Genomic DNA, 14,036 nt, shown 5'->3' with positions numbered 1-14,036 from the left:
TCCCTAGCATGCAAAAGGCCCTGAGTTCCACCCCCAACACCCCCCCCCAAAATAAAACTACATACATGCACACACACACACACACACACACACACACACATCCCTCTGCTTGGTGACTGTAAGTTCAAGTCATGACTCCCTTACATGCTTCACAAAGTCCTTCATGACCAGACCCCTCCTGCCTTCTAGGCCCTTCTCTTACCATATTTTCCTTGATTACTCCCATTTTAGCCACAGGGAATTAATTTCAGCTCCTCTCAGGCCTTTGGATATGCTGGTCTCACCATTTACCTCCTCCTTTTCCTAATGAACTCCTGTCCCTCTAGAAGATTTCAGGTAAGTGTAGTCTCCTCCAGGGACTACACTTCCTTTATCCCTACTTCAGATAAAGTGACCTTGCATCCTGCTCCCAGGACATGCAGGATTTCTCGTGTCATAGCACCTGGTACTTCAGCCTTCATAGGACCTGTTGCACTACATTGCCACTGCCTCTCTGCCTGTCTGCTCCTCTACAATGGAACAGAAATTATAATGGAAACCGAACCTGAAGGATCCATGAGCAGATGAAGCTAGTTAGGCCTATTAAGTAACCTTAACCTTGCTCAATTTTAAAACATAAGCAAAACTTAAAATGAGCTATCCCTTGAAAAACAGAACATAAACTCAACCAATCAGAAGCAGCCAACAAGTTATTGCATTAGAGACAGTAGGAAAAAACAAATAAGGCAACTATATACCTGTAACCAATCAAATATTTTTTTTGCTTTACTTCCATCTTCATTCCATAAAAGCCTCCCCTTTTACTCCCTCAGCTATGCAGTTCCCAAATAATTTCTGGTTTGGAGCTGCCTGATTCATGAATCAGTGTTTATTCAGATAAGCTCATTAAAATTTTATTGAGCTTCTATTTACCTTTCTAACAATAGTAAGCTGTGAGCTTCTAAAGTCAGAATTTGTGCCTGCCACAAATTTGGTGCTTGATCAATCAATATTGGTGGAATGAATTCCTGGACTGTGGTGGGTGATGTTCCTGTTAACTGTTATGCCCATTAACTCTAGCTGAACAGTCAGCCTGGGTGGAGCAGTGATCTAGAACTAGACAGGGGGTAGGTAGTGGGTTCTCCCACTACTATGGGGCAGTTCCTAGAGAATATTCTCAGTGCAGAGGTTGGAAGGACATCCAGACCAACCTGATGACAGATAAAAAGAGTTAGTCTATTAAAGCAGTCAGAATCGGGAAAATGTATGGGTGTGGTGGTGCAGGCCTGTAATCCCAACAGCTCAGGTGGCTGAGTTAGGAGGATCATGTGTTCAAAGCCAGCCTAAGCAACTTACTGAGACCCTGTCTCTAAACAGATACAAAAAAAGGGGCTCGGGATGTGGCTCAGTGGTTAAGTGCCTCTGAGTCCAATCCCTGATACAAAAAAAATTAAAAAAAAAAAAAGGAAGATAGGAAGATGTTCTACAAGAGGGCCCTGGAATAAGTTTGGAAGGCCTAGCAGGCAAGTGGCAGTAATAGATAATAATAAATACCACTTATTCAGCATTTACTTTTTGTTGAGGGGTTGTATCTGTAACTTCAAGATCAGTTACTGATTCTCAAGATAAGTATATGAGGTAGGTATAATCATGCACATTTTACAGTTAAGGCTGAGGTTTAGAGCTGGGATATAAAGCAAGATCTTCATGATTAAAAGCTGTGCTCTTCCCTCTACATTAGTGCTTCTCAAACTTTAATGTGCATGAAATCATCTGGAGGTCTCTTTAAAATGTTAATATTGCAATGGACCTAGGCAGGAGCCACAGGTTCTACAGTTCTAACAAACTCCTGCTAATGTTGATGCTGCCAGTTCATGGAATGTGTTTTGAGTCATGAGACTATATATGATACTTCATTTTTTTAAAAATATTTTTTAGTTGTTTATGGACCTTTATTTTATTCATTTGTTTATGTACGATGCTGAGAATTGAACCCAGTGCCTCACACATGTGAGACAAGTGCTCTACCACTGAGCCACAACCCCAGCTCTGATACTTCATTTTTTTAAGTGGTTTGAGTTTAAGTGGTATTCCTATGTCACATACCTGGTCCATAGTAAAATCAGGATTCTTTTTTTTTTTTTTTTAATATTTATTTTTTAGTTATTGTCGGACACAACATTGTTGTTTGTATGTGGTGCTGAGGATCGAACCCGGGCCGCACGCATGCCAGGCGAGCGCGCTACCGCTTGAGCCACATCCCCAGCCCAAAATCAGGATTCTTGAATCCATGTCTGTTTGACTCCAAAACCTGTGCTCTTAAGGCATTAAATATGCTGTCTCCTTCTCCTAGAAGGGAACAGGACCCCCAGCTTCCAGGCTGGGGTTTAAAAGAAAATTCAAATCTCTGGGAAATAAACATGAAGCAAAAATACTAAAAGGGTTATCAAGACAGGTCCTCTGACAGGGAATAAGACTAGGGCTCAGTTACCAGACTGTGGCACAGGGTGGGGCCCAAGTCTTAGGAACTAGACCGAAGCTGAATTTCCAGGTGTGGGCCAGAGCTGGTTGGATCCCTCCTAGATCCTGAAATGGTGCCAGTGACCCGAGCAGGACTAGCCCTAAAGTTGCAATGAACATGGGAGAAAAGGACACAGGGGCTGAGAGTGCGACTACTTCATATTCTTCTCCCCGGGATCCTTGGCACTGCCCAGAGAGGTGAGGCCTTTTGTAAGGCTCAGTAGTATCCTCTGGGGCTGTAGACCCCACTTCCTGCACTCCCCTTTCCCATCCTCTGTTCTCTTGATTCCCTCCCACCCTCAGTCCTCTGTTTGCATGCTCCCTCATTGCAGAACAGGATGGGTCTATGTTTCAGACCCTTATTCTGTTGATTAAGCACTCTCAGGATCCATAATAATTGCCTTATGTTTTTCTATCTTTTTTCCCAGTCTGTCTTGTTCCCTTTGATTGGCCAGGGCATAGGGTGGGTCTCTGGGAAGGTGCAGAGGAGCTATTATTGGCTCTGTATGGAGTATGCAGCCAGGAGGAGCACAGAGCAGGAGAATGGAGAGCTGAGTGTTTCTGATGGTTCTTGTCCCATGCTTTTTCACATCAGGAGTCCAGCTGTCCTCGCTACACCAGCTATCAGTTCAAGAGCTGCTTCAGAGTCAGTGACTATATTAGGCTCTTGGTCAGAACTTTTGATTGACTTTTGGCTAAAGTCCACTTCAGTATTTCCATAATCAAGAACAGGTACAAATGTTGGCATAAGTTACAGTGTTCAAAAGAGAAAGTGATCAAATAAATTTCTTACCATAAAAAAATGACATTTCCAAAGTAACATTACAAAAGAAATTATATCCAAGTTACTATTGTGGAAAAAAAAAGTCTTTTTCACAGGCAGAGATAGGTAATAACCTCTCTACCATGACCTAGGACCCCACCATATGCCTACTGTCACTTCTGCCCCAAGCAGGGTCTCTTTGTCCAAGAGACCTCCTCCATCAAGAGGAGGAACGTCTGGAGGCAAAAAAAAGAGCTGATGCAGAAAGGGAACTGTTGACATCCTCTTATTTATTTATCCTTCCTTTGCCTCTTTGATTCATTTTAAAATTCATTTTGATTCCTTTTTGAGACCTGATTACTGTTGAGCCCCTCTATCTGCTGGTGACTGTCAAATGCAAGTCCAAATGAAGAGTCCCTGCTAGGATCATCTATGACATGAGAAACTTCCAAAGGCTACAAACATTTAATTTTTTATATATCCCAGTTTTGTTGTTTTGTTTTTGTTGTTGTTGTTTTTCAATTTCATACCAGGCACAGTGGTGCATGCCTGCAGTCTAAGCCACTTGGGAAGCTGAGGCAGGAGGATCACTTGAGCCCAGGAGTGCATGACCAGCCTGGGCAACATACCAATACCTCAGTCCAAAACAAACAAACAAAAACTCTCACAACATGTATATATATATATATATATATATATATATATATATATATATACACACACATAAAAGACTCCAGAGGGATACACTTCAGCTATTAACTATAGTTATCTTTAGGATGAGATTGCATAGCGGGAAGGGCTTTGTATCTTTTACCTCCTACAAGGCAAAATGCGCTTGAATTTTTAAGGTAATGAGCATTACTTTTATGATTTGTGATAAAGAAGGAGGAATGGAGAAGGAGGGAGAAAGAGATTTGAGAAGGAGAGATGGAAATATAGATGGAGAGAGAGAGAGAGAGAGAGAGAGAGAGAGAGAGAGAGAGAGAAAGAGAGAGAGAGAGAGAGAGAAAGAAAGCAAGGCTGTGTCCACCCTCCTCCACCCTCTGCCTGAATAAGACCCAGGGAATTTCATCTATGTCCTGTGCTGCAGGAGCAATTGGAGCCCTCATAGAAACAGCAGCTGTTCACTCTCTTTGGTGCATTATTCATCATCCATTTATTTTATGAGATTTGTCAGAGTCAAGAGAGCTCAAGATAAAAATACACACAATAACTTTTGGCCATTTGAAAAATCAAAGCAATCACTAGGCATGGTGGCACATGCCTGTAATCCCAGCTACTCGGGAGGCTGAGGCAGGAGGATCTCAAATTCTAGGTCAACCTAGGCAACTTAATAAGACCCTGTCTTAATATAAAAACTACAAAGGGCTTGGGATGTTGCTCAATGGTAGAGCACCCTTGGTTCAATCCCCAACACTACCAACATAAAAAATAAATAAAAACAATGAACATTATTTTGGGGAGACTAAAGACAAGAGGGAAAACATAAAAATTAAAAATTGGGCAAGAAAAAAAAAACAGCAGTCTCCAGGAAAGGGCAGTTAAGTCCCAGTCCTTAGAAATCCCAGGATTCCGCTCCACCCTGTTTCTGCTACAGCAACCTTGTCTTCTAGAGGCTAGGCCAGAGAAGTAGACACAGAAATCACTACCTCAGGGTCTCCCTCATTCCCTCCAGAATGTGCACAGCACTGGCTAGCAGCTGAGGACATGAATCCTCAAGGTCAAATTTTTCAAGACCCATGGCCAAACTTACCTGCCTAGGAACCCTCCTTCTCTGCTCTGTCCTTTAGCAACAGGGCTTCTGTGTTCATGTCTATGTGCTCATTTTTTTCAGTTATTTTCCAAGTGTTAACTGTTCCTGGACCTTGTTATGGTGTTGGTCTTGTGTCTATTTTATTGATCTGAAAACTCTGAGCTCAGGCTGTGCCAGGCCTCTTTACCCCACTGGGGTATCTGGGTACTGCTTCATCCACAGAGGGTGTCCAGTGACCTTCCATCCCCTTCCTGCCATCTCTCAACACCCTTCTCTAGTGACATTGCCCAGAAGCCAGAAGGACCATGCTTAGCAGATGACCATGCAGGCACGACTGTGACTGTTTAATTCTAGCCAAGGGCATCGGGGAAAGGACAGGGCCCGGCACCTGTGGCCTCTCCACTGAGAGGAGGCAGGGCTAATAATAGGAGAGGAGATTAGGGAGGGATTTGAATTGCATTGTTATCTCACAGGAATGGCGCTTGCTGGAGAGACTTCTCCCAAGCTTTTCCAAGAGCTGTGCCACCGCCCTGCCCCTGTGGCTGCAAGAGTAGTCCTGTCTTTCACTCCTTCTCTCTCTTCCCTTCTTCCTCTGCTTTTCTGACAACCCTCATCCATTCCTTTACCTTCTTTCTGTCCCCCACCCAATTCCTCATCCTTTTCTCTCTGTGTTCTGGTCCCTTGCACCCATCGCCCTACCTCTCTGCCTTGATCTGCTTTTTCCCACCACTTCCTACAATGTCCTTCCATGAAGGGTTTTCTTTGTCCACCTTCGGCCCTTCCTGGTGCCTTTGTCCACCCCGTCTCTTGCTAGGAGTCTTGCTGTCTTCTGCTGTAGGATCCAGATTTGTCTTCTTTTACCTCTGTCTTCCTTCCCCTAAAACATTTAGGCCAGATTTGGGAGGGGGGGTAGGGTTGGGTAGGGGGGTGGGTACTGGGGATTGAACTCAGGCACTTGGCCACTGAGCCTCATCCCCAGCCTTATTTTGTATCTTATTTAGAGACTGGGTCTCACTGAGTTGTTTAGGGCCTCACAAAGTTGCTGAGGCTGACTTTGAACTCATGATTCTCCTGCCTCAGCCTCCTGAGCTGCTGGGATTATAAACATGCACCACCACACCCAGCCAGATTTTTAAAATTAATTATCTATCTATCTATCTATTTATTTATTTTTAGTTATAGATGGATGCAATACCTTTATTTATTTATTTATTTTTTAGAGAGAGAATTTTTAATATTTATTTTTTAGTTTTCAGCGGACATAACATCTTTCTTTGTATGTGGTGCTGAGGATCGAACCCGGGCCACGCACATATCATGCGAGTACGCTACTGCTTGAGCCACATCCCCAGCCCCTTATTTATTTATTTTTATGTGGTGCTGAGGATTGAACCCAGTGCCTCACACGTGTGAGGCAAGCTCTCTACCACCGAGCTACCACCCCATCTCCATTTAGGCAAGTTTTGTGTTCACTCTTTCTCTGTCCCTGTGGCTCTGCCTTCTCCCCTGGCTGAGCCAGGTAAGCAGGGGTAATAGAAACTGATACAGGGTAGGCTGATGGCCTCCACTTCCCCAAAACTAGCAATTAGCACCCAGACATCAAACATAGGGACACTGCTAAGAACAAGTCCCAGGACATGCAGGCTGTGGGAGACGCAGGCTGTGGGAGACACCGCCTGGAGCTCAGCTACAGCTATTCTTAGGACTCAGCACCACAAAAGGGCCTTTGCTTTGTTTTACTCCACCCCTTTGGAACTGCTCCTGGAAGCCAAGACTGTATGTAATCTCAGAGACAAGGGGCCCAGCACGGGGAGGCCAGGCTGGAATCTGTACATGCCCCCTGTCCTGACATCCTCCCCACATCCAGCTTTGCCCTTGGGCAAGGTCATCTCTCCCCATAATACACAGACATGCAGCTCTGTCACTTTTTCTATAGTCTTAACTTATTTCCATGACTGCCTTGGATCTCATAGCTGGACCCTTGCTAATCTGCAGGCCCCCTTGTTCATCCCTCTCCCAGGCTCCCCAGGGATACCTTCTAGACCTTTACCCACTCACACCACACCAAACCAACCACTGCACCCTTCTGCTCCTTTCCCATGGTTCCTGCTTGAAATGTTTCAGCTTTTTAAATCTAGTAAATTCAAAGCCTTTTGATAAAGGTTCTTCTTCCTTGCTGCAGATAGGGAAAACCTGCACTGGTCCTTTCAGACTTCAAGAAGCCTGAAATTGCTAGCTGTCAGTTGCTACTCTGTCCTCAAGCCCAAGATGCAGTCCCTCAGATCACCTGCTGCCCCTGAAAGGGTCCCTGCAGGGAAAACAGCAGCCAGCCCCCCAAGACTCCTCCATTCCAATCTGACTTTGGGAGTCTCAGGCCAGGAGGCAGCTCACCACCCTCTCCCACATCAAGAAGGATCTGCGTAATGTGTGTATCTATTTGTCAACTTAATCCATTTCTAATTTTGTGGGGATTTTGGGCACATACAATAAAGAACTGGAATTATAGTCCTACACTAGATAGACCAAGACTTGCACAACCAGTGGCAGGAAAGTCACATGTCCTTGAAGATAGGAATATCAGAGAAGGGTTAGCATTCTACCAACCTCTTGGAACACCAGAGACAAGGAAATCATCCCAGGCAAATACTGAGGCATAAGCAAGCAGAAGACACTGAGTTACCAGTCATTGTTTATGTTCCAGATTGCTCCCAAGGCTGCTCCCTGCCCTCCAGCCCTCCTTTAGTTCTTATTCTGTGACCTCAAGAGGCTACAACCCTTCTCAGGCCAGTTGGTGAGTTGAAAGCAGCAAGCTCTGCTCCAAGCTCCCTGTATACATCTGGAGCTGAGCTGGGAGCCAACAACCTCACATTTGTAAGTCCACCTTAGGTGATGGAAACCCCAATTCCAGGTATTCCCAAACCATTTTCCAGATTTCCAGGAAGACAGGCATTAAAAAAAAAAAACAAAAAACAACAAAAAAAAAAAAACAGAACCAGAATGTATAAAAGAGAATGGGGAACAAAACAAAGGCATCTTTTATCACCACTTCCTAACCTACTCAGGACAGCCCTATCTTTAAAACAAAGTAAACCATGCCATTTGGCCCACTTGCCTTTTGGTGGCTGCCTAATCTCGTTCATTTCACTGCCAAACTCCTCAAATGCTAGGTGTACACCCACTGCCTCCACCTCCAGTCCATTCGTCCTTTCCTCAACTCATTGCAGCCTGGCTCTTGCCCTGCAGCTCAATAGAAGTTGCTTGATCCAAAATTACCCAAGTTCTCTTCTCTGTCTTCCTGACACTTAGCCTTTCTTTGGAATCTGATACTACTGGCCACCTGCTCCTCTTAAAATGCTTCTTGTGGCTTCTAGGAAACTTCCTTCCCTCATTCTCCTGGGCTCTCGAGTGGTCTTCTTCATCTTCTCTGGTCTTCTCTTCCTTCTGCCATCTTTGTACTGAAGGCATCTCCTGGATTTTTCCTCTTTTCTCCCATCTCATGGCTTCTTCCACCGTCCTTCACAGACCTGTCTGCCAGTCCCATAATTCTGACTTCTTACAGGACTGAAAAACATCTTCTGCTGGTTTCCCCATTATTACCTCCAACTCCCCCGAACCAAACACTGTGTCCTTCCTTTTTTAGGAAGGCCTTCCAGCCTTGTCCTTTCCTCTTCACGTCTCTCAACATTCTTCTTATTCTTCTTTTTTTTTTTTTATGGTACTGGGGATTGAACCTAGGATCTCATACATGCTGGGCAAGCACTCTACCACTGAGTTAAAACCTTGCTCTTACTCTATTTTTGAGATAGGGTCCTATAAAGTTACTAGAGTCTCACTAAATTACTAAGGGTGACCTTGAACTTGCCAACCTTTTGCCTCAGCCTCCCAAGTCTCTGGGATTACTGGCAAGTACCACCATACCCTACTCTCAACCTTGATTGTTTCTATGGCTTCCTTTACAGTCCCTACCTCCTGCCTCTCCTCCCTCAAAGCACCCCCACAGTACCCTGCTGGGCCCTCAAACTCTGCTTTCAGGACATTATAATGTCAACCTAAAGCTGTAGTCATTCTTCATTGCTTCTGGGATACTGTCCATTCTGCTGGTCTGAGAAACATGGCAGATCAGTGGAAAGCAATTTAGAACTAAACAGACATGGGTTTGAATTCCAAAGGCACATTTGCACATTTGCTGCTTTTGGGCAATCATTTTGGCTTCTATGAGCCTCATTTGTCACCCACAGACTGCAATTTAAATGACAGGCAATTGTGATTATTAATTGAGATAATGTGTATAAATACTGTGCATGGTACCTAGATCAAATAAGATTCATACTTTCCCTTCCTCTCCTCCACAATGTGACCCCAACTTACCCCCTCCCTTTCTATTTTATGTCCTCATAGGATAGTCTAATAAGGCATGTGTCCTCCCAGTCCTCTCTTTCCTTTGTGTGTGTGTGGGTACTGGGGCTTTAACCCAGGGCCTGGCACATGCTAGGCAAGGGCTCTACCATTAAGCTACATCGTCAGCCCACTCTCTGGGGTCCTTTCTAACGCATCACATCATCTGCCCTCCATGCCTTTGGCTATCCTGTGATCTCACCATTTATAATACAATCCAATTTCCAATACTTCTCAAGATTTCTCCTCCCTTGAAGCTCCAGTTCCATGTCCCCACCTGGAAACCTTAAACTGCTCTAGTCCACACTGATAATAGCATCTCTGCCCTTGGGTTGTTCAAGATCTGGGCCATACTTTTGGATCCCTCAGTTTCCAGCATGGTACAATTGGCTTCCCTGGCCCGTGGGAGTGCTTGTAAGGAAGAGGTCATGCAATCCTCCTGTGCCCTCCTACCAAAGAGCCTGGCATACAGCAGGGCCAGTAAGGCATCTTCCTGGCTGACTGACTGGAGCCCAACTGTGGATAGAAAGAGAATGAGACAGGCTGGACTGACTGGGGACTGGAATGGAGGTCTTCCAGGAAAATTCACTAAACACCAGCGTTCTATCTGAAAACTGCGGAAGTAGCTCAGATCTGCCAGCTGTGTTTGTGCAGAAAGGTGCACATACGCACATGTGTGTGCAGATGTGTGCTTATTCTCACTCACCTGCACTTATGGTTGGGGTAGAGGTGAGGATGGGAAACAGGCTATGTTCCCAGAAGGCCCCTTAAGAAAGAGGGGCCTATGACATAAGGAACAGAATCCCTTCTTCCTTGGGAGGGGGCTGCTGATTACTCAGTCTCTTGGCTTCTCACTGAAAAATTAACTTCCGCTCCCAGTATATCCCATGGTTCTCCATATCCTGTGCTGGCCAAACCTGACAGCCACAGGACATTAAACTAGAAATATTTGTGAACAAAGTAGAAGTTCTAAGGTGGAGGAACAAGGGCATGTGGAGGGTCCCCAACCAGTGTCCAGCAAATGAGTGTTGTTTTTCAGTTTTCCCAATTATTTCATATCCCAGTACCCTAATTATTCTCCTTCTAGGGGCTTCCCAGACCTCTGCATCCTTTGATTAGTCTGACTGCCCAGGGGTGGTTGAAACTGCTAAAGGACCCCTGGGCAACCCAAGGCTGGCTCTGCCCGTCTCCTGAGGACTCTAGGTTTGTCTGCCTCTCTTCCACAGCCCAACTCCCATACCCTGGAGCCAGCCCAGCCCCACCAGGCAGTTCCACCCAGGGCCCCCTAGATATTCAGGCTAGGACACATCCTGCTGATGCTTGGCTTGTGCTCTCATTTGGTGTCTTGGCCTATGTCACCATTTATCAGCCTAAAGCTGTAGTCATTCTTCATTGCTTCTGGGATATTGTCCATTCTGCTGGTCTGAGCAACATGGCAGGTCAATGGAAAGCAACTAAACAGACATGGGTTGGAATTCCAAAGGGAATGGTGGGCCTCAGGATGCACACTGGCCTTTTAGCAGGGCAGCTCCATGAACAGCAGTCAGGCAGTGGTGCCTCTCTTGACTCAGGGCTGGGAGGTGAGCCTGGGCTGAGCCTAGAACAGCCTCAGCACCCTGGCCCCCTTGCATGATGGGCAGCCACCCTCTGGGCAGATAAGAGCACAGTACTGCAGGATACCAGATCCACCCTGGCCCATATGATCCCCTGATCCAAGAGGACTTAGTGGGGCTGAGGGAGATATAAAACAAAGGACTTACAGTAGGGTAATGGGCCCTATCATCGACAGACTGGTTTCCTCAGCTCTATATTCTTAAGGATAAGAACTGCCTGCTTTGAGGAACCACTATGTGTGTCTGGAGTATTCTAGACTCTTTACCGATTCAAGTAAATATGACTACACTTATGTTATTGATGATAAACTGGCTCAGAGAGATCACATGACTAACCTAGCCTACACAGCTAGAAAATAGAGGAGTTGGGTTTCAAGGTGGATATTGTGACCCACTCCAAGTTCCCCAGGCTGCTCCTCACAGGCCTCCTGAGGCCTCCAGCCCTGGATCCAGACTGTCGCTCTCCATGATGCCTTCTTTTCAGTGAGTTGTGTCCCTCCAAACATTCCCCAAAGGAGAGCTCTACCTTTCCAAAAACACCCCAAACTACACTGGGCTGTCTTTCCAGCTGTCCACTGTCGATCAGAAAGCAGAGATTGTGGAGCAGGGAGCCAGGGGTTCAGAGGTACAAAAGACGTTGGAGGCAGCGGGAAGACAAAAGAATGACAAGAAGGAGCAGCTGTCCCTAAAGGGAAACCTGAGACAGGCACAAAGCTCCGCTCCCTAATCCCAGGCTCGTGTGGAGCCAGGATAGGGTCCCCCCAAGGTCAGGGATTCTAGGGACAGGCAGATGGAAGAGCTGGCCCTTCACCCCCACCCCACCTCACCCCCCGGGCAGGTCTCCTCTCCCATGTGCAAAACAAGTGGTGCCTCGTTCCTCCTCCAGGACCAGGTCCCCTGCCTCTTCCTGCCCACTACTCTCCCTTCCCTTTGGGTTTTGGGGCTCCTCTGATTTCCCTCTTTCCATGCTGAGGTCTATTTTAGTTTACCATATCTCCCCCCACCCCCCGCTGCAATTCCTGGTAGTAATTTTAGCAACTTTTTCTTTGGACTCCTGCAGGCATGTTCACAGCAAATGGCCCCTGTTTCGGCCTGACACTTGATCAGGGTGGTGACAGAGCCCAGACAAAGCAGGCACAATGCCGGGGGAGGGGAGAACAGGGAGACAGATCACCTTCCTTCCACTCAGGCCTTATTTGGTCTACCTTGGGCTGCTCTCCCTCAGCCCCTTTTTATTTATAGCATTTTGGTCTGTTCTCCTTTGTCTTGTCTGCTGTCACTCTGTAGTACATGTTGCACAGTTGCCACCCACCCCATAGCATGGGCCCCAGCCCTCACTCCCCCCACTAGGAATGTGTGTGTGTGTGCGCGCGAAGGCACTGGTGATAAGCTTGAGTCTGGATTCTACTTCTAAATGTTGAATACAGCTGCCTGGAGGAGGGATCTTTCTTTTGATTACTATTATATTCTCATGGACGAGAAGAAAACCAAGCACATAGTAGATACTCAATAAATACTCGTTAAATAATAAAGGAATGGGCTAAGCGGTTCTGTCTTTAGACAGCAGCAAAGCAGAAGGAGAGCAATCATGATGGAGCCAAGGGCAGGTGCTGGAGGAGCTAGGGACTGAGTGGGGGTCCTTAAGGACATCAGATGCTCCAAACTAACATATGAGACAGAGAAACCAGAGTTAAGGAAATGAGTTCTATTTTGCATTGGAGAGTGGAGAATAGTAACATGGAAACATCCATAGACCAGAGCCCTCTAAACCTGAAAGAAAAAAAAAAGTGAGGTGACTAAGTGTAGAAAAGGCCTCCCAACTGCATTGCCAAGGAGACTGGTTCAGGGCAGAGACACTGGCTTGAAAGTGGTCACTCATGTCCCAAGCATCCTTTGTTGCAATCTCAATTGCTTGTATCTGTGCCTGAGCCCTGGGAAATCAGAACGGGGTGGCACTTTTGTGCTTAGAAAGCTGGAAGGGTAGAAAAGGAGCTTTTGCCCTTCATCATGAATCCCTGAGGTCCCTACCAGTGGGGCTGACTCCTCAGCATCTGCAGGACCAAGCCAGGACCCCCAGATTCTGTTCCACAGGGCATGCTAGCAGAAAGGCCCACTGGGGCCTCCTCAGCAACTCTACAACTCTAAACCTCTGCAGCACTGCAGAGCTGCAGCTGCGTCAGACACAGCCCCTGCAGTCTGTGGTCTGTCCCCCACTTGCCTGCACCCCCCCCACACACACACCCATCTGCTCAATGCCCTCAGACTTGGTTACAGAGCAGCCCCCATGGGGACCCCCTCCTGGATTGCCCCTTTCCTCCTGTGCCCATCCCACCTTTAAAATGTACCTGCTGGGCACCCCATCCCCCAGGCCTGCCTTTTTCCTCCAAGCTGACAGCTAATCAGATGGATTAATCCGCATGCGCTAAGAGCTGTGCTTGGGAAGAAGGGAGGATTTCAAACCAAACCACGCAGTGGTTGCCTGGACACGGAGCAGTGAGGCTTGCAGACATCCAGCATAGCTCCTTTCTCTCCTCCCCTGTGGCTGCTCTGGGTCTGCAGGAGCCCGGAGGATTTTCCTGTCCTGTTCTTTTCCCGGTTTGCCAGAACACTAATCACAACCAAGTCTGGTCAGAGGTCACTCCAGCAGAGGCTGAGTGGGTCAGGCAACAGCAGTATTGGTTGGGGGTCTCCTCACTCTGAGCAGCTGTATTATCTATAGCCCTAAGTGTGTGAGCCCCTGGGCTAAGGCATCTAGTTCCTGCAGGGTAGATGAGTAATGAGTCAGGAAAAGGCTCCCAACTGGAACCATCAGGCTGCTGGGTCCTGCCTTCACACACACAGTGGGTCCTTCCCTCCTAGGAATCCCAGCCCCCCTTTCTAGGCCAGCTCTGTCCCCCATCTCTTAAGGTTTCTCACCTTGAAATTTTGCTGTTCCCATTAGTTGTGTGACCTTAGAAAAGGCACTTCCCCTCTCCATAAATGAAGAACTTGGATGGATCACTAAAGAATTGTC

This window comes from Urocitellus parryii, chromosome 6 (genome assembly GCF_045843805.1).
Source record: "Urocitellus parryii isolate mUroPar1 chromosome 6, mUroPar1.hap1, whole genome shotgun sequence".
Lineage (NCBI taxonomy): Eukaryota > Metazoa > Chordata > Mammalia > Rodentia > Sciuridae > Urocitellus > Urocitellus parryii.
This window is presented reverse-complemented; position numbering follows the sequence as displayed.